At 45.2% G+C, this 21943-nt stretch overlaps 1 long non-coding RNA gene across 2 annotated transcripts in view; it reads right to left on the bottom strand.

Moving 5' to 3' along the window:
* Window positions 1-21943, bottom strand: part of LOC135982536 (uncharacterized) — a 113566-nt gene that overhangs the window by 42178 nt on the left and 49445 nt on the right. Inside the window, exon 2 of one of the 2 annotated variants that reach the window (XR_010599937.1) lies at window positions 15431-15546. The exons of the other annotated variant lie outside the window; for it this stretch is intronic. This is a non-coding gene — a long non-coding RNA (uncharacterized LOC135982536). The remainder of the gene's footprint in view (window positions 1-15430; window positions 15547-21943) is intronic. 2 annotated transcript variants of the gene reach the window in all.

Genomic DNA, 21943 nt, shown 5'->3' with positions numbered 1-21943 from the left:
GCTGGGGCTGGGAGCAGGGCTATGTCTCCAGGAGGGGGGACCCAGGCAGGGGTAAGGTGCCTGAGGATGGGGCCACAGCTGAGAGTGGGCATAGGGCCAGGAAAGGAGTCCCAGTTGTGTGGCCGGCAGCAAAACCCCGGGTGTAGGGGCAGCAGCTGGGATTCTGGCTGCAGAGCTGGAAGCAGAGTCCCGGGCGTGGGGCTGGCAGCCGGGACCCCGTGTGCGGGGCCAGGGGCAGAGCCCAGGTGCAGGGCTGGCAGACGATGTCCCCCCACCTTCCTCTTTGTACCCACTGCCCCCACCTGGACACACTGCCCCCCACCTTACCTTTTGTACCTGCTGCCCCTACCTTCCCCACTACCCCCTATATCCTCTACCCCTACCTGTGCCCTCTGCCCCCGACCTTCCCCTCTGTAATCATTGCCCCCTCCTGGACCCTCTGCTCCCCTCCACTGTCTTCTCTGTAATTACTGCCCCCACTTGTAGTTTCCCTGCTGCCCCCCTTCCCCACTGTAACCGCTGCCTCCACCTGGACCCTCTGCTCTCCTTTCTCCTTTGCTTCCCCAATCTCCTTTTTATATGCACTGCCTCCATACTTTCCTTTCTGCCCCCCACCTTCCTCTTTATACCCACTATCCCCATCTGTTCTTTCCCTGCTGCCCACTCTACCTTCTTATCTATACTCACTGCTCCAACCTGTATCTTCCTCGCTGTTCTCCTCTTTCCTCTCTGACTGCCCATACTTTCCTCTTTGTACCCTCTTCCCCCTCCACTCCTTCATGCTTCCAATGTCTTCCTTTCTGCCCCACTTCATTCCCTTCTGTCCCCCCACCTGGTTCCTCCACTTGCTCCCCAATGCCTTCCATTCTGCTCCTACTTGTCCCCCCAAGATTTCACCCTCTCTGACCATATCTTTTTCTCTCCCATCTGTCCACACAGCTTTTCTCTCCATGTAAACTACTGTCTGCTCCTCTCCTTAGATCAATGTTCCCTCTATTTTTTTCCATCCATGTGCAGAATGAATGTTTTAATATTCTTTCTTCTTCTTCCATACCTATGGTAACTTTTTAAAAATATAGATTACATCTAGGTTTTTTTGTTTCTACTGGTGGCGCACATCTGCACATTTCCTCAATATGGTGCACGTAACAAAATTCATTCTGCATATGGATGGAAAACATTAGAGGGAACATTGCTCACAAGCAGTAGGTACTGCCATTTGGGGCGTGCAACCTGATTCTCTATCTGCTTTAGTCTTGGTTTCCTCTTTTTGCCTGTTGCCACTAAGGCCTAGGCCCTGGAGACAGCAATGCAGAGTGTGCGTTGGATGCAAATTTAATATCACTTATCACAATCTACGTGTGCACCAAGCCTAATTTACAGTGCTGTGCAGATACTGATGAATGTCTTCTACAAATTAAACCCTCCCTGCGGATGTTCTATACTATAGTCACAGTTTAGATATTAAAATGAATATGGCCCATAGAGCCTCTTCGCCACCATATTTTGGTTCTGCGAATGGTATGCAACAAAATGGCAGAATGCTGATGAAATATGAAGTGATTCATCTTGCTTTAACGCGATTTTGTACAAGTTTCAGCCAAAAGTAAGTCATCACTTCCAGAACACATGCTCATATTTTACTTGTCCCTTCAGATAACTTTTCTGTGGCCTTGATTCAGATGTCCATCTCTCACACAATTTTTTTCTTATAACCAAAACAAACATCTCCAGTACATCTCCACCATATACCCATTTGTATATACCTACATAATTACTTCACTTTATTTCATAAAGTATTGTGACAAAGTTCCTCCTCTATCTTGGTGGGTTCTGCGCTTATTGGCAGATTTTCCTGCCTCAGAGATTCACCATGTGGGTTGGGGAACAGCCCAGAGACCTTCCCCTCTGGAAGAACCCACAGTCCAGGTCAATTGGGAGGTTTGGGGGGAACCTGGGCCCGCCCTCTACTCCGGGTTCCAGCCCAGGGCCCTGTGGACTGCAGCTGTCTATAGTGCCTCCTGTAACTGCTGCATGACAGCTACAACTCCCTGGGCTACTTCCCCATGGCCTCCTCCAAACACCTTCCTTTTTCTCACCACAGGACCTTCCTTCTGGTGACTGATAACGCTTGTGCTCCTCAGTCCTCCAGCAGCACACCCTCTCACTCTCCGCTTCTTGCGCCTCTTGCTCCCAGCTCCTCACACTCGCCCCACAAACTGAAGTGAGCTCCTTTTAAAACCAAGGTGTCCTAATTAGCCTGCCTGCCTTAACTGGTTCTAGCAGGTTCCTGATTACTCTAGTGCAGCCCCTGCTCTGGTCACTCAGGGATCAGAAAACTACTCATCCAGTGACCAGTATATTTGCCCTCTACCAGACTCCTGTATCCCGCTGGTCTGGGTCTGTCATATATCCCTCCCCGCTGCTCAATGCCAAGGGGTTGGGCAGCTTGGGACGCCAGACAGTGCACATGTGACAAGCCATTGGCGTTGCCATGACGGCTCCCTGCTCTGTGTTGCACACAGAACTGGAAAGGTTGGAGGGATAAGAACCATCGGGTCACCCTTGTGTTCTTCTCCTTGCTCCACTGCATCCATTGAAGAGGGGCATGGTCGGTCACGAGGACAAATCTGCGCCTGAGCAGGTAGTATCGCAATGTTTCCATGGCCCATTTTACAGCGAGGCATTCTCTCTCCACCACTGCATATTTTTGTTCCCTCGGAAGGAGTTTCTGACTGAGGTATAGAATTGGGTATTCCTCCTCCCTGACCATCTGTGATAGAACGGCCCCCAACCCTACTTCCGATGCATCCATCTGCAGGATAAACTCCTTGGTGAAATCAGGGGCTATCAGTACAGCGTTACTGCAGAGGGCAGTCCGTAGGTCTGTGAATACTTCCTCTGCTGTGTCAGACCATCTCACCAGATCAGGTCCACGGGCTTTCACTAGGTCTGTCAGGGGGCTTGCCCTCGTGGCAAAGTAGGGGATAAATCGTCGGTAATACCCCACCCCACCTAGGAACGCCCGGACTTGTTTCTTGTGACTTGGTCGGGGCCAATTTTAGATGGCCTCTAACTTGTTCACTTGGGGTTTTACCAGACCTTTTCCCACAATGTAGCCAAGATATTTGGCCTCTGTAAACCCTACAACGCACTTGGCAGGGTTTGCTGTAAGGCCAGCTTGCCTGAAGGTATCGAGGACTGCCTCCACCTTCTCCAGGTGGGTTTCCCAGTCTGGGGTATGAATGACCACATTGTCCAAGTAGGCAGCAGCATAACTGTTATGCGGGTGTATTAACTTGTCCATGAGGCCCTGGAAGGTAGCTGGGGCCCCATGTAGTCCAAAAGGGAGGACAGTATATTGAAAAAGATCCTCTGGTGTAGAGACCGCAGTCATTTCCTTTGGTCTTCTGCAAGGGGAATCTGCCAATATCCCTTTGTCAAGTCTAGGGTAGTCAAGAACCGGGCATTACCCAGACGGTCCACTAGCTCATCTATGCGAGGTATGGGGTGCACGTCGAACTGGGATACTTCGTTTAGTCGCCGGAAGTTATTGCAAAATCTTGTGGTGCCATCAGGTTTGGGCACCAGCACGATTGGGCTGGACCACTGACTGTGGGATTCTTCGATGATCCCCAACTCCAGCATTTTTTTTTACTTCTGCTTTTATTTCCTCCATTTTTGCCGCTGGCACCCGATAGGGCCTCATTGTTACTCTGGCCCCAGGGTTCGTGACGATGTGGTGATATGTCTCGGTTGTTCGACCCGGTTTTGTCGAGAACACATCTTGGTTCCGGAAGATCATCTCAGACACCTCATTCTTCTGGTCTGGTGTTAAATCAGGAGACACTCTCACCTGTTTGGAAGGCTTGTTTTCCTGGGTTAGGTCTTTTTGGACCATTGTGCATGCCTCTTGTGCATGCCAGGTTTTCAGAAGGTTAACATGATAAATCTGTTCTTGTTTTCTGCGTCCTGACTGCCGCACCTTGTAGGTTACTTCCCCCACAGGTTCAACCACTTCATAGGGCTCCTGCCATTGGGCCAGAAGCTTGCTTTCTGCCGTGGGTACCAACACCATAACCCGATCCCCTGGTTGGAACTGTCGCACTTTTGTTTGGCAATTGTAATGGATTCGCTGTGCCTTCTCCAAATGTTCCCGTACAATAGGGGTAACCCGGGCTATCCGGTCTCGCATCTGCATTACATGCTCTATTATATTTCTCCCCTCATTGGGTTCCTCTTCCCAGATCTCTTTGGCGATATCTAGTATGCCACGGGGTGACGCCCGTATAATAACTCGAAGTGGGAAAACCCAGTTGAGGCCTGTGGTACCTCCCGGATAGCGAACATAAGGTAGAGTAGTAGGGTGTCCCAATCCTTCCCGTCCCGACTTACCACCTTCCTTATCATAGGCTTGAGGGTTCGGTTAAACCTTTCTACCAACCCATCAGTCTGCGGATGGTAGACCGCAGTTCTCAGGGTATGTATATGGAGCAGCATACAGAGGTTCTTCATTAGCTTCGACATAAATGGGGTTCCTTGGTCGGTTAATATCTCCTTCGGTAGCCCCATTCGGGCAAAGATCCACACCAGCTCTTTGGCTATAGTTTTAGAGGCCGTGTTCCACAGGGGGACGGCTTCTGGGTAGCGAGTAGCATAGTCCAAAACAACAAGTATATATTGGTGGCCCCGAGCCGTCTTCTCCAGGGGTCCCACTAGGTCCATATCTATTCGCTCGAAGGGGACCTCTATGATGGGAAGGGGTACTAAAGGTGCCCTCAAGTGGGGATGGGGACTGTGCAGCTGACACTCCGGGCAGGAGGCACAGTACCTCTGCACTTCTTCATGTACTCCGGGCCAGAAGAACCGTCGTAGGACTCGTGCCAGAGTCTTCTCTACCCCCAAATGCCCCCCAAAAAGATGACTATGAGCAAGACTTAATACAGCGTTCTGGTGTTTTTGAGGTACTAGGATCTGCTGTACCTTCTGCCCCTGTACTGGTGCAACCCGGTATAAGAGATCCTTCTTCATTATGAAGTAGGGTCCTGGTCCCTGGGTTTTCCCTTCCACGGGGACCCCATCTATTTCAGTCACCTCCTTCCTAATGTTGTCATACCTTGGGTCTTCTGCCTGGTCCCGTCCAAAATTTCCTCTCCCGGGGTTAATCTGCCCAAGATCTAGGGGCCCAGTCTCTGTTGCCTCTACTGGTTCAGAAGCGTTAGGGTGGGGGTCAGACTCAGGTGCTTCTCCCTCCTGCATGGCCTCTTTTTCAGCTGCACGGGTCCGCCTACCTACAAGAGCGACCCTCTGGCTTTGGGTCAGTATTCGGGTTCCCAAGGCCTTAGCTGCCCTTCTTTCCCTTTTTGTCTTTCTACCCTGTCTGGGAGTGGAGAACAAATCTGGGGATATTTCAGAGAAGATTGGGGGTTGACAGTCTGCTGTGGATGCCTCACCAATTTTAGGGTCCCCATCTTTCTCCAATCCCCCTACTGGGAGTAAGTTTCCAAACCCTGGGAAGTCCCTCCCTATGAGCACTGGGTATGGGAGTTTAGGGACTACACCTGTTGCTACCTCAGTAGTGTTCCCTTGGATCTTGATTTTTACTGGGATGGTGGGGTAGTAACTAACTGTCCTTCACCTCTCTACCAGGGCAACAACCTCGTCATAGGTGGCAGGTTCGTTCTGGCTTACCCAGGCACAAAGGTCTGGCGGTAGTCCCCTCATGTATCGATCGATGACCAGAACCTCTAGTATCTCTTTCGGACTCTGGGACTCTGTTTGCAACCACTTTCGTGCAAGATGGATGAGGTTATACAATTGGGACCACGGGGTTTTGTCTTCCTGGTACCTCCAACCGTGATACCGCTGGGCCCGCACTGCGGTCGTTACCCCAGATCTGGCCAGGATCTCTGCTTTCAGCTGGGGGTAGTCTGCTGCAGCCTCTTCAGGCAGATCATGGTAGGCCTTTTGGGCCTCCCCACACAGGAACGGGGCAAGATGCCAGACCACTGATCTCAAGGCCAGGCCTCCCGTAGGGCTCTCCTCTCAAAGGCCAGAAGATATGCCTCTACATCATCCTCCCACGTCATTTTCTGCAGCCAATGGCTGGCCCGTATGAGCCGCGTCCCATCATGGCCACGGTTCAGCTCTGTAAGCTCGGTCTTGGGCAGCCTGGTCCATCAGCAGGCGATTAGTCTCTTGCTGCAGCCACACTGCCTCCTGTTGGGCGGCTGACTGGACACAGGTCACCTCCTGCTGGGCCACTGTGGCTTGTATCAGTGCCCACACTACGTCATCCATTGTGATGAAAAAAAAAATAAACTTTTTTTTTTCTTTTAAATCACCCTCCTTCTTCCGCCAATAAGTGCAGAACCCACCAAGATAGAGGAGGAACTTTGTCACACTGAGTATTCAGATCCTGGATTTTGCTTTAGATCCCTCTCTGTTAGCAGTAAGATTGTAACATGGCTCTTCTAAATGCAGAGGAATTGGTATCAGAAACTTTTGCAGTTTTCCATACCAGCACATACTTCAGATTTGCTTTGTGTGGGGTTGTACCCCTCTGAGTTTTACTTTTTGTTGGTGGTTTCAATTAATCCCACCTCTAACACCAGTTGTGACAAAGTTCCTCCTTTATCTTGGTGGGTTCTGCCCTTATTGGCAGATTTTCCTGCCTCAGAGATTCACCATGTGGGTTGGGGAACAGCCCAGAGACCTTCCCCTCTGGAAGAACCCACAGTCCAGGTCAATTGGGAGGTTTGGGGGGAACCCGGGCCCACCCTCTACTCCGGGTTCCAGCCCAGGGCCCTGTGGACTGCAGCTGTCTATAGTGCCTCCTGTAACTGCTGCATGACAGCTACAACTCCCTGGACTACTTCCCCGTGGCCTCCTCCAAACACCTTCCTTATTCTCCCCACAGGACCTTCCTCCTGGTGTCTGATAACGCTTTTGCTCTTCAGTCCTCCAGCAGCACACCCTCTCACTCTCAGCTTCTTGTACCTCTTGCTCCCAGCTCCTCACACTCACCCCACAAACTGAAGTGAGCTCCTTTTAAAACCCAGGTGCCCTGATTAGCCTGCCTTAATTGATTCTAACAGCTTCTTCTTAATTGGCTCCAGGTGTCCTAATTAGCCTGCCTGCCTTAACTGGTTCTAGCAGGTTCCTGATTACTCTAGTGCAGCCCCTGCTCTGGTCACTCAGGGAACAGAAAACTACTCATCCAGTGACCAGTATATTTGCCCTCTACCAGACTCCTGTACCTCACTTGTCTGGTTTTGTCACAGTATATATCTCTATCTACATTCTCCAGATTGTAACTAGCTTTATAATGACCATCAAATACAAGTGCAGATTGAGCCTAGTTCTGCAGTCTGTCACGTTGCTCTTACCCTGGTGTAAATCCACTGACTTCAGAAGGGTGACACTAGCCTAAGGCTAGAGTTATGCAATGGAGAATCACAGCAATGATTTCTAGTTTGCTTAAATAAATCTTTTCCATGTCCAACAGTGTAATAGTTCCCTTGAATTTATATTTTATTGTATTCTTTATTACACATGAGAAACTACATAAAGCACTAACTGAACCAGAAAGGCCAAGTCTGAGTTACACTTTAACAGTTTTACATGCAGATCAGTGTGTGCTGAATCTCGCTGAACTGGGTTTAAGTTCAGCAAAAGGGAGTTGCTTGATAACATTTTACTGAGAAAGGACACACAGAGAAACCCTAAATGTTTTAATGACTGATCTTCACAGTACCAGGTGTGGTATATGGATTGGTGCCATTTTTCCTATCTAAGGCATTTAGGGAAGGAACTTAGTTGACATGATTCCACTTGCAGGCCTAACCTGGATGGCTGTGAATTGGCTTAATCTCAGCTGGCAACTGTGAGCAATTAATACATTCTCTCACAGTGGTATCTGGGATTATGCTAAACACAGCAATTTCTTTGCTCTAGTGGATCAATAGACCTGTGCTGCCATCTAAATTACAGCACCAAGAGTTTCCGTTGCATTAAAAAAAAACCCACATACATAAGATTAGTGTTTAACCCTCTTGTCTCTTTACTATCATGAAATACATATGCTGGACTCCAGACTCCCACTACTGATAACTATAAAGCAGGGAATTATGTGAGTTATAGCCTCATGGAAAGGCAAGAGAAGCTATCTGTTAGTTATCACTCTTCCTAACGTACAATCAATTTTCCATACCATGAGAAAATGACAGATGGTAACAAAGTCTCCTGGAAATGACTGGTCTAACACCAAACTTTATGTAGGAGAGCACTGCTCTTGGTCCCATTTCACCAGATGGTATAAACCTCTACCCAGGTTTTCAGATCCCTGAATTGTCACAAGTGACTACTATGCCATCATAAGCTGTCATCTACCTTAAATGGGGCAAGTGGTAACTTCTGTGTTAACCTAAGCAATTGCAACCAGCTTTTGCAATGCAAACCAGTTGTGATTCTTGAATCCTGTTTTAAATAGGGGAAGGCAAGTCTTCATGAACTAGGATAAAATGCCAATAATCTCCCATTCCTAGAAACAAGGCTACCATAGCTATGTCCTCATTTATGGCACCAGCAGGTGATGTATTGCTTTGAAATTAGGAGTGCAAGGTCTTGCCACTTGCCTTTATATACCACACGTTAAACATCTCAAATAAACACCATGAGCAGCTCGTCTCTGGCTTTAAATTGACTGTGATGCTGGAGAAGCCATTAAAAAAATACAAAGTAAAATGACATCCTCAAGCCCAAGCATCTTAGGTAGGATGGATGTCATAGTTCACTAGAAGTAGCTGGATATCAGATAATCAAGGGAGCAGCCTATTATACTGCAGCACACCTGTATTGGACATGAAGATAAAGTATTCTAACTGGACAGTCTCAACTTCTACCTGCTGCTGCCCCCTCCAACATCTCTGTGCAGATACTTTTTTTTTTTTAAAAGAGCCATCAAACCAAAATGCCAATTCCTTAGCCATCATTGGCATTTTGTGATTTACAGTTTGCAGCATTAGTGTCTTAGAGTCTGGTCCAAAGCCCACCGAAGTCAATGGAAGGACTCCCATTGAAGTTAATGGCTTTTAGATCAGAACTATACATACAAAGGTGATAAGAATATTATAAATACCCAGTACATATATGAGAGTTAGGTTCAAGTTCCAATATTCATCTGGGTTTTAAGGATGTGGACTCCAAGTACGATATCAATAGAGATGTTTTCCATACTTCATTTATGTGTCCAGAAAGGATTTACATTCTGCCAGAACCTAGTCATGTAACATTCATGTACTATCCGCAACAGCAACTGGAAAAGGCACTATGACAAGAGTAGGCTGAGCTCAATGTATAAAAGTTGGTGCTAAATTGAGAATAAAGAATAGAAAGCCTTTTTAGTGCTATAAAATCTAAGAGGAAATCATTCTAAGATGACAGTACGATGCCTGAAACAGCCTTGGTTCTGTGATATTTATTCCCATCTAAATAATTACTGCAGAAGGATAATAAGAGAAGCACTTGTTATGTCCCTGGTATGTTTAGGGACTTCAATATATCCCTCACCAATCATCAGGTTCACTTGGAACAGTTTGGTTTTGCCTGGAAAATGTTGCATAAATCCCCTAATTCATTATAAATACCTTCCTCCCATCCCTAGTATTCACAATAGCAAGAATTACTAAACCATCTTGGGACACACAAAGATTGCAAAATACATTAACACCAAGACCTAATGAACTAATTGGCATTTGTGTCAGATAAGCTGTAGTAAAATTTGAGTGAAGGTGAATACTGGATGTAGTTTAGGACCTTATATGTTGCCCAGACACTGACACCAGCTTTGCAAACGGTACCATGGGATTTCTAATGACCACAGTGGGCTCATAACTTCAGTTTTGTGTCCAGAGCTGGGCCTATAGATGGGTATTCCATGAATAGCTGACATGAAAAGCTGTGGTCTGAACATTATTCCTCCAAGCTATTTGGCTAATACTTACAAATAATACATCTACTTGGGGAAATCAGGAACAATGCACAAATGATTTATAGCCCAAGCACAGACTTACACTGCATATGGTTTAACCAGCTCTATTTTCAACATGGTGTTCACCTCCAGCAGTGAAACCTGGAAGATGTCAATTGTAATTAAAAATGCTAGTGTTAAATATATTTCAGATCTGATTCATGGTAAGAATTGTTTCTTACTATCTGAGCTTTCTGAAGCCTGGGTTGGACAAAATGGGGTTGGTGTCAGAGGAAGCAATTAAGTTCTAACTGTTTAGAACTTGCGGGAGCTAGTAGGCCCCCAGCACAGGCTAGAACAGCCATAATTCACAGCCCTGCTAAAGCCTCTCTGGGTCCTTGCATTAGTTCGGAATAGCTAGGACAGTGGTCTGGCCTGGCGAAACTCCAGTCTACTCCCTCCTGCTTCCAGTCTACCTTCCCCCAAACTAGAATGATCACTGCACCAGGGCTGCGGCAGAGGCAACACATTGCTGGCAGGCCCCTGCACAAGGGGCTATTCCTCAGGGAGATTGCACCACCTAGCTGGCACAAAGGGGCCAGAGGGAAGACTAGAGACCAATGGGTGCATACTACTTTCAAAATCCATCAGCCAGAACAGTTAGAGACCTATACTGACGCATTCTGAATAGTGGGCAATACAAACATTAACAATAACATTGCCTGGCAATCCACAGCCCCTTGTCTTTCCTTGCTTGATTGATATTTTCTGTGGGGTGGGAAATCCCTGAACCACTGGTGCTTGTTGCAATAAATTGCAGGACATAGCCCCAAATAATTTGTTGGTTCACTACAAAAGCACAGTAGCAGAGACACTGGCTTAAATAGTGTGTTATCTATATTCTGACACTTTCTGGATTATTTCATTCTAGACGTGTTCACCCAAAATAAGAGCAGCTAATTCTTTAATTCAACTGCAAAGTGAAGTATTCCCTCGCTGCACTCTTTTGATCAGTGATGGATATGGAAGCAGCACTTGCTGAGGAACTGAAGGTGTAGGTCACAATGGCCACTCTCCGCTTATGTAGTACATGTTATTGGCCCCCGGTGTACTGCACCAAGGCAACAGATGAATGCAGCATATTTTTATGCACTGGAAACATATATGCAGGCTACTGCAACCTGCAGTTGAAATTAGATTATTCATTTTAGCAGTGGTGCTCTTGATAAATCCAAAAATGTGTGAGGAGCAGGATAGTAACACTGGGTGTACAGTTCTCATTGCCAAGCCGTTGCATACAAAAAGTCCATACACACTGGCATGAGGTTACTATTTCTCATGGCTTTCACAATTTGAACACTCATTGAATTTGCAGACTCGCCCTGCTGAAAACCTACATCATTTCCTGCCTTATGGTTACAGCATTTTAAAGAGGCAGAACACTTGCCGACTAATATACATACCTTAAACTATTCTATCCACACACAATGGTCTGGAATAAATCAAGCTTTCCAGTTGCATAAGACTTGCAGGGAATGCTCATTAGAGTGACTACTGGTAATTCTAAGATAATTCTATTCCGTCCTAAGAAAAGGTGCCTTTTTCCTTAAAAATTGGAAGGTGCAGGAAATAGTTTTCCAGGCATATTAATGTATTGGCTTTAGTGGGAGTGAGTGTTTAAAGTTTGAAAGTGAAAACAAAATGGTAACTGAGGACATTGTGTTTGAAAAATATAGGATACAACCAAAACCATTACAGAGTTTTTGATGTCGCAGATACTGCATCAGGAACTGATTGGATAATAATCAGCCACCATCAGTTCCTAATGCATTGCCTTCAGCATCTATACAAGCATCTGTGAATTTCCAACATTAGGAAAAATAGCTATAATACTTTAACAACTATATGTTTTCCAGCTTTCTACCCATTTCATAACCTGACAGCTCTCCCCTAAGAATACAATATAACCTTTAGAGTGAATTCCATAGGACTGAATGTTGTTCAGTGGGGTGCCTGTCTGTCATTGCATTAGCATGATACTGGGAACAGTGGGAAATTGATGCTCTTTTGTTTGTCATCTTCGTGCCTAAGGTGGATTCCTCAACAATAAATTCCTATTCACAAAAGATTTGTGAGAACAAAGAACCCTTGGACAGCAAAAACACATTATCCACAACTCTGAATATGAGTGGAAACCAGACTGCTATGAACCTAATTACAATGTAATATAGTCATTTGACATTTCTTTGAGTCATTACTATTATTCAATCCTGAAGATCAAAACCTGTAAATACTACTTCCTAGTTGTATTCCTATTAGTGCTCACTGATGTCTAGAGATAAGTCTGGCTGCAAAAACTGGATCAGGATGTGGATCATGAAGTAATACCCATCCCACAAAGTTCAGGGATCTTTGGATCAGAGGTTTCCACTCATTACATAGTTAGGGAACAGCCACAGAACTGGATCTGAAACCAACCAAAATTTGAGGGTGATGGGATCCAGGGTTTTGGTTCAACTTCAGGCCAATCCCTTCTAATGCTCAAAATATACAATATTTATTCAGCAAAACTGGCCAAGCAAAAAATGATATAAACATGCAGCAATAACATGCACAGATACTGGCCAATTTCTGAGAAGAAATCCATGGAAAGGCAGTGGTTGTAAAGAAGCTGGTCTCTAAAGGATTTTCCCGTCCTGTGTTGGTGAGTATCCACATCTAAATTAAACAACAACAACACTCTGCCTGTAGCCTGATAACAGCACAGCTCCTATCAATGTCATGCTGCCAGGAGGTAAGTCTGATCTGAGAAGCAATGTGGATGATTGAACCCTCCCATGGGACTGGGGGTCCCCTTCTCTGCAGAACCTCAGATTCCTGGTGTTGAGAGGTTACATCCCCTGCCTCTCACATCGTACTACTATTCCTGAGGGGATGATTTGAAGGAACCTCATGTCATAGAGTGTCCTGACCCGTCTATTCCGCTCACAGTGTATTTCCACTGGAGGGCAAAATTTAGCCCCAAGACATTAAAGAATTATTTTCACTTTGAGAAAATCTTTCAAAATTTTCCACATTTAAAACACTGATCTGTCACTTGTCTTGTTAATTTTTCCAAACCTATTTGCTGTTTTGAAAACATTTGTGTTAGAGTGGAAATCCGGACATCATTATTATTATTTTGTCATCTATTCAGTGCCAAAAACGTGTTTTGGGTTTTTTCCATCAGTGGAAGAAAGGAGCCTTTCCCTTTTATTTAATGAAATAATTTTAAAAAATTATGGGAAACTTTAATGGACACTGAACTTAAAAGTCACAATTCTGCCTGAGGCCCTAAGTCCTGCAATTGCCTGTGCAGGTTCACCCCTGCACAGACACCCAACAGAATTAGAGCTTAAATTTTTGATAGCAAAGCAATGAGAGAAAAATATAACTTTTTACTGTTTGTTGATGTGGGCATGACAGCATTTTGTGTGTAGTCAGTTTCACTCTTTCCCCTGTACATTTAGCTAGTTTCTGTGGGTCATTCATGCAACAACAAGGGAGAACTAATTAGATTCCAGATTTGAGCTTCCTTAAAATTCAGGGAGGTTGGATCAGCTTTAGCCTGCTATAGAGATGAAGTCACCTGAGAAGTTCAAATCTGGATTTACTGTAATCTTCACAGAGTTGGGAACTTCACCAGGAGTAAGACAGGGAGATCTGTGCTCTTGGTTTGGGCCCAATCAGCTGCCAAGGAAATGGCATGGTGTCATAGGTAAAAGTTTCAGAGTAGCAGCCGTGTTAGTCTGTATCCGCAAAAAGAAGAACAGGAGGACTTGTGGCACCTTAGAGACTAACAAATTTATTAGAGCATAAGCTTTCGTGGACTACAGCCCACTTCTTCGGATGCATATAGAATGTTCCATTCTATATGCATCCGAAGAAGTGGGCTGTAGTCCACGAAAGCTTATGCTCTAATAAATTTGTTAATAGGTAAAAGTGTCATTTTCCAAATGCCTTGCAGCTAAGACAGAAATTCTGTGAGTAAGTGGGTGTAAAGACTAAAGGGAGTTGACAACATTGAACTCACATTTTAATATAATTGTAGATTGTTTCAAGGCCTCCCATCTAATGTTCTTCCTTTATTCCTGTTTCTAGGAAAAAAGAGCCCCCAACCTGCATACGATAGTTCAGGGGAAGCAGCATCCAGAGGCAGCACTTGCTGCAGAAGAGAGACGCCATGGCTGCTGCTGCTGTCATGGCAGACAGCACCGGCCAAAGAATATCTGCAGCCCAAAGACATTAGCCAGTGTGAGTTGGGGTGGGGGAAGCCCCTTAACTTCACCATAAAGATACAAGCTGGCTGTGGGAGTTGAGGTGCTCAGTGGATTCAGTTAAAGTGAAATCAGCCCACTGAGCTCCCCCATACCCCAGTAAAGTCCATGCAATCTGGTGGGTTTGGGTGGGTGAAAATCTTGGCCTTCTTTTGAATCAAAGCAGAACAGTATTTAAAGTGAAAGAACCAGCCTTTGAACATGGAGCTTCCCCTGAAAATGCAGGGCAGAAAGGGCACAAAGCTCTTGTCTCTGCCCCTTTTAGGCAGCTAAGGGTTTGCTTTGCTTGGCTTTGTTTTTTAACATCTCCTGTGCCTCCTCCCTGCTGAAAGCTTAGGCCAAATCCAGAGGTCTGGATTCAATGGGGACTGTACTCAGCTAAGGAGTGCAGAATGAGGCCCTATTTTTCCACTTCTTTTTTCTCTCTCATTTGGCTTTCACTCTCTTGGTTCCACACCACAAACTTAACCAGGGCAATGTCTGGTCCATAGTTATCATTCATTTTTTGTAAGTGCCAACAGGAGGCCCTGCACTGTGCAAGACACAATGAAAACAGTCCCTACACCAGGGGTCAACACGTGAGCGATGAATCCACCCACCCTTCCCTTCCCCCCACTCTCTGGGCCAACCCCCACACCCAACATTTGCCTAAGAAGACAACACAAATACAGGATGTAGACCTCTATGTTTGCCAGTAAGGAAGCCCCAGGTCAGTTTATAGCAAAGGATTTGGGCTGAGAAGGAAAAATTACTGATTCCTCCCTGATTAAATATCAGGGGCTCAAATCCCCAACTCTGCTCCTATAGTACTTGGTAGGCAAGAAACTCCAGTCTGTAATTTCCCAGAACTTTACACACATGCAAAATATTTACTAACGAGGCATGTACTCCTGTACCAAAGGTTAGTGAAGCTTCCTTTGTAGCCCAGATCCAGCTTGTGTGAAAAAGCTCTTAAGAGGAAGGCTGTTGACATCACTGTGCATGGTCACACATAGCAAGTAAACACATAAGATGTAGCCTCTTAAGGGATACCAATTCCTCTGGCCAGTTGTGGCTGGGAAGAACAGTTTACTCATCCATACAGTTTTTTCTTGCAATGAACCTTATTTTGACTCCCAAATACAATGCCAGGCCACCCATTCACCTTGTGTAGATCTATGTGAGAAAAGGCCCCCCACAGATAGGTCTCTTCTCCTCTGTGCTAAAGTGGGACTCACACAACTCTAGGGCACTGTCCTTTACCTCACCTCTTCCTGGATCCTGTGTGAGGAAGGGAGAGAGTCAAGGCAGGCAGGGGTTGAGAAGGAGAAGATGTGCATTGTCCCCCCTTCAGCTCCCTGGAAGTGACACAAAAAGGCTAATTCACATCCAAATTGTAATAACTTTTCTGCCAAGTCCCCCCCTCCCCCCTGTCCAGGGGTGCTCAGAGTCACTGTGGTGTGTCACATAAACCAGCTCCCAGCAGAGTTAGATAACATGGTGCTTATAACCCTGGCTAGCTTCAGGAGCCCTGTCCATACTAGCTTTTCCACCGTTGCTGCTACCAGTGAAGGTTAACCAGTGGTAGTGTTGTGTAGGAAATTTTGGTGCATTGTTGACACCTCCATAGAGCAGGTAAGAATGGATTCCCTGCCACATATCTCAAGGGACATGTCATTTTCTGAGAGCAGGGAATAGGGAGCAGAAGCTCCAAAGCAAGAATAAAAAAGTAAATATTTTAAAACAAGCAACAGCAAAACATACATACACACAAGAAAAGAAAGAGTATAAGGGAAAGAGTCAGAAAAGAAGAAAATGGGACTGAATGAACAGGAACGAGAAAATGCGACTGTCAGAGATGGTGCCGGGGCCAGTGGGGAAACAGACCATTCCATCCCAAAAGGGGATCCACCAAGCAAAGATGGCAATCCCTCATTTATGAACCCAAAGATGTCCTCTAGAGAATGTCACAAATCTGCTTTATTTCTGCCTCTGAGTATCTTAGCTAGTTGAAAGATATATTAAATCACAGGCAGCCTCCCCACTGACTGCATATCTGAGAATGTTTGCATGCAACGTTTATTCCATCGAGTGTATGAAATAAGTTACACCCAAGAAATTTGCTCCTCAGATGCCCATTTCAGACAGTTGGATATGAGTAACTAGCATGTAGGTCTACGACCTCCCCAGTTTTAGTCAATCCACCACCCACTTGGGCCATCTCCAAGCCCACAGATAGAGATGACCCACATAGCTGTCCTAACACCCTTTTGGATGACAGTACAATCCTGAGGGAGCAACAATTTGCTACATAGCCATAGTTAACCCACACACAGAAAGATTAATGAACTTTTTGATGATTCACATGCACAGATTTAAAAGCAGAATCAAGATCTTTGTTCATTATTTTGGAATGAAACAGCAGCTAGCATTTTTACATATGCCTGTTAAGGCAAAATCCTGGATGGAATTCTCTTGCTTATCTACAATGAATTTTAGCTATATCCTTTAAAGAGAATCAATTTATATTAAAAGAAATAAACAGATTACTATAATCCCAAACCTAGAACTTTCAGTCAGATTCCATGTCCTGAGTCCTCTGTTACATCTAGATATTGTAGAGGTGGGAGTCTTCTAAATGACAAATGGTTTTAATGCATAATCCCCAGTCACTCTAGCCCATTAAAGATGGATTTTTATAGCCTTAACTGCAGATCTGTTTGCTTTTGTGTGTTCTAGTTGAACCTTCAAGAACACATAGCTTTGAAGTTTAATTATCCCCCTAATTATTGCAACCATTATAGCTGAGAAATATACAAGATACCTAATAAGCTTGTAAAGTAGGAGTTAACTTTAATCAAAAAAGTGAAAACATGGGGAAAGTTTTATTCATCAATAGCTTTGACAAAATTAACTTTAGTGTCATACACATCAAGTCCAATTTTTAATACACAAGAGATCAGCCCTCTCACTGCTTCCAGCAAATTCCATGCAATCTCTAATTGTGAAAGAAAGAGAGAGAGAGTTGCCAACCAGAAAAGAAGATTCACAACTGCCAACTGACTTTACTATTAATTTTATGGGAAAAACATGTGCAAAGTAGCCACCCAGGAGAAGACTGCCCACAGCATTTTGGAGGAGAGAGTTACCTCAGAAAAGATGGCCACAGAAGACATAATTGGCACACAACGAAACTAATCTAATGGACACAGAGAGGGACTATTGACACAAAAAAACTGCTCTGACAAAAAAGATATATTACAACATTCTCTGCAAGCCAGTGCTGCATCAGGCTGTGAGCAAAGAGAAAGATTAACACCCCATGTCAGCCAATAGAGGACAGATCTTTTGTTGGAAAGCATTGCCAGGATTTTTTATATCCCTGATCATTTTCTTTTCCCTTCCCTGCAATCCTCCTACCCCCCACAGCAACACTACCCTATTGTTTGAAAAAGAACCCACGAATGAGAATGTACATACAGAACCAGCTAGTTAGCAGGCAGTCACTAAGACCTTATCTACACTACAAACTTTGATTAATGCAAGTTGTGTTGGCAGAAAGCCACCACAGTTAGTATGTTCCTGGTGCATACTTTCCTCCTTGCATCAGTGCTGCATGTACTCACCAGCAGTGCTTGTATCAAGGCACAGTGTGGTGCATCGTGGAAAGGTATCCCAGTGTGCAACCCACCTCCATACACCACATTGTCTTTTGGGAAGTTTTGGCAATGCATGGTGGGGCGGAAATGAGTCATGCAGAGATGAGTGGGAACAAGAGGTCAACTTCCCAGTGTTCAACTGTCTCTATTACATAATGTCATCTATTTCCCATAATTTTCACACCTTTTCAAAAAATCCCACAAACTTGTGCATCCCTTCTCCCTGTCCACCGTCTCTGACAGAAGCATAGAACCTGCACAGCTCTGCACTATTGTCATGAGCATTGCAAACTCAGGATGCACAATCCTCTGGTATTTGCAGAACCAAATGACATTTTTTTGGAGGACAGATTGCTGCAGATAGCGAGAACCAATTCAAGATTATTGGTGGCATTCATGGAGCAGCTGCAGATGGTGAAGTGCCACTTGTGGGCCCAAGAAACGAACACTGATTGGTGGAATCATATCATAATGCAGGCTTAGGATGATGAGCAGCAGCTGCAGAACTTCTCGATGTGCAAGGCCACATTCCTGAATCTGTTTGCTGAGTTTGCTCCAGCCCTCCAGCACAGGAACACCAATGTGAGAGCTTCCCCAACAGTGGAGAAGTGAGCAGTGATCGCACTGTGGAAACTTGCAATGCCAGATAGCTACTGGCCAGTGGGAAATCATTTTGGAGTTGGAAAAGCCACTGTGGAGACCATTGCCTTGTAAGTCTGCAGGGTCATTAATTGTTTCCTGCTACGCAGGACTGTGACTCTCTGTATTTGTGCTAGAGATAGTGGATGGGTTTGCAGCAATGGGGTTCCTGCACCGTGGTGGAGCAATAGACGGCATGCATATCCCTAATTTTGCACCGGACCACCTTGTCACAGAATACATCAACAAGACGAGCTACTTTTCTGTGGTTATGCAAACCTTGGTGGATCACCAGGACACTTCACCAACATCAGCATCAGCTGGTCAGTTAGTATGTTCCTGGTGCATACTTTCCTTCTCACATCTTTAAGAAAACAGGACTGTTCAGAAATTTACAAGCAGGGACTCATGAAGCTGTGTACCTCAACAGCACCAAGGAAAGATTCAACTACCAGGTCAGCAGGTGCAGAATGACAGTTGAATGTGCTTTTGGTAGGTTGAAGGGGCACTGGCATTGTTTACTCACAAGCTTGGGCCTCAGTGAGAAAAATATCCCATATCACAGCTGCCTGCTGTGTCCTGTGTAATATCTGTGAAGCAAATGGGGAAAAGTTGCCACTAGGGTGGAGGGGGAGTGTCTGTCTGCTGAGTTTCAACAGATTGACACAAGCACCATTAGAAGAGCTCAATGCGGAGGTATACAGCTCAGGGAAGCTTTGAAAGAGCACTTTAACAGTGAGCCATAGTAATGCATTGTAGTGTACTGAGGCCTGACCCTGGTGTTTTGAGGCCTGTTTGTAATTGTGTGGTGCTTGGTGTACATCTATGACTATAACATGGTCAATTCACCTATTAATTTTGCAGTGCTTGCTGCACATTTATGATTATGTTGTGTTTGTTGCTGATACTATGAGCTGTGTCATAGTGTAGAGTAACAAGTAAATGATTGTTTTCAGGACTGCTAGGCACTCTGCAGCATATGTTGTAAACCAATAAAGATGAACTATTTTCCAAATAGAATTTTATTCAGTAACAAAGCAAGTGCAAACAAAAATCTGTTCTCTTTATAAGCAAATCCATCAAAAACTTAATAAATTAATGGAACAGAACTTATCAAGGGGAAAGAACATTAATTCCATTTTACCTACTGGTGGCTTTCACAGATCAGTGTATGTGAAGCAGTGGTTGTCCTTAATGTCCAGTGTGGACTGGTAGGGGTAGGGATGAGGCCTTAATACTATGTGGAATGTTGGGGCTGGAATGTAGGGAGGTGCTTTAATGGAGTTCTCCATGAACTGCAAAAGGAGGTGAGCCCAGGATTGTTGAACCTGTAGGTCCACAAGAGTCTGCAGCATCTGTGTTTGCTGCCAGAGAAGCCCCATTATGTCCTGGTACATCCCCCTCTCCTTTTTCTGCGGGGACTTCCTTCTGGCCACTATTTTCTTTGCCAGTCTGTCTGCAGGGTTCACCCTCCAAGCCTTTTGCTCACAGCCTGATGCAGCACTGGCTTGCAGGATCTTGGCAATGGCAATGAATACTGGCTCCATTTTCCACAGGCAGTGGTATTTTAGCTGATCCTGAGGGTAACAGAGACACAGCAGCTGCTGGCATCTTGAAGCTGCCTGGGCCCATATGCTACTAGCCCAGTGATTCTCAAACTTTTGTATTGGTGACCCCTTTCACACACCAAGCCTCTGAGTGTGACACCCCTTACAAATTAAAAAACCCACATTTTTTTATATTTAACACTGTATTATAAATGCTGGAGGCAAAGCGGGGCTTGGGAGTGGGGGCTGAGAGCTTACCACCCCCCACATAATAACCTCACAACCCCCTGAGGGGTCACAACCCCCAGTTTGAGAAACTAGACTATGTATTGCAACGGTGCCTGCCTACGTTATCACTAACTGGCATGGGAAAGTGTCCTACCACTGAGGAAGAACTAAGGCTGCTATGCCTAGAAACCTTCTCAAGAAGATTCATGGGACATCACTGTATACATAAGCAAACTATTCCACATGGCCCCCTTGCCAAACTCTACAAGAGAATGAAAAGCAGGTGACAATGCTACCTCTTTATTGTACCACTATCTCTTCTAGTATGAGCACCTTAATGAAAACTCGATAGCTGTATTCTGTTAAGTTGGAGGCACTATCAGTACATCATTGTTATGGGAAATACAATTTACACATTTACCTGAGGTTCCTTCCCCTACCTCGGGCTCGCCCATGCTTGACTGCTGGGATTGACTGGACTGCAGTGGAGTCTCAAATAGGTGCTGGCTCATGGCATAGGTGGACCTACCCAGTCACATGTCCCCCATCCTCTCTCTTCACCACCTCCTCATTGTTCATGCAAGGTGACTTGGGCTTGGGCTTCTTGTAGGTATCCACGGTGGTGTGTGAGGTGGTCATGGGTCTCCATCAAGCATGGCATGCATCTCTTTGTAAAAGCAGTATGCCTGCGGCTCAGCGCCAGATTGACGGCCTTTTTGGCCTTCTGATATGCCTGACTCAGTTCCTTCACTTTTACACAGCACTGCTGCTAGACCCTGTAATATCCCTCCTCCTGCATTCCCCATGCAATCTGCTCGTAGAGGTCTATGTTTCTATGGCTGGTCCATAGCTGTGCTTGCACAGCCTCTTCTCCCCACAGGCCCAGGAGATCCAATATCTCCTGTCTACTCCAGCCCAGAGTACATCTAGAGTGTGTACCCAGCATGGTCAGCTGGGCAGTTGCACACAACAATGGAGAGCTGCTAGATGTGCTTGCCAAGCTGGACAATCAGGAAGAATCATTTCAAAAATTCTCAGGGCTTTAAAGAGAAGGGCGGCCTTTTGGTCTTTGTGATCCCTGGGCAGTGGAGTTCACAATTGTGACCAGAGGGGTCAGTGTCAGACATTGTGGGACAGCTGCTGGAGGACTGTTAGCGTCAGCATAAGCAACGCAGTGTCTACTCTTGCACTGCATTGACCTCAGTATATTGACCATGGCGCACTGCCAGTTGGGGAGGTAGTGTTACTGCATCTGGGTAATGGGGCACTTACATCAGTGGGAGACAAATTTAAGTATAGACAAATACACAATTAGGTCGATGCTAGGTGACTTATGTCGACCTAACTTGGTAGTGTAGGCCAGACCTAAGTTAGAAGCTGAAGAAACAAGTTCTTTCTTCTCCTTGTGCTTCTAAGCAAGGGTAACAACATCATTCCCAACCTCTCTTTTATAACCTCTGCTTTTTATCAGAGATAGACATTATTTTATGTAATATTGTATTTGTATGTGTAAAACATATGTGTATACACTCATGAGTATATGTAACACAAACGTGCACACACACAAATACATAAATGTGTTACTGCAACATTTTCAAAAACAAA

This window comes from Chrysemys picta, chromosome 3 (genome assembly GCF_011386835.1).
Source record: "Chrysemys picta bellii isolate R12L10 chromosome 3, ASM1138683v2, whole genome shotgun sequence".
NCBI lineage: Eukaryota > Metazoa > Chordata > Testudines > Emydidae > Chrysemys > Chrysemys picta.
This window is presented reverse-complemented; position numbering and strand designations above follow the sequence as displayed.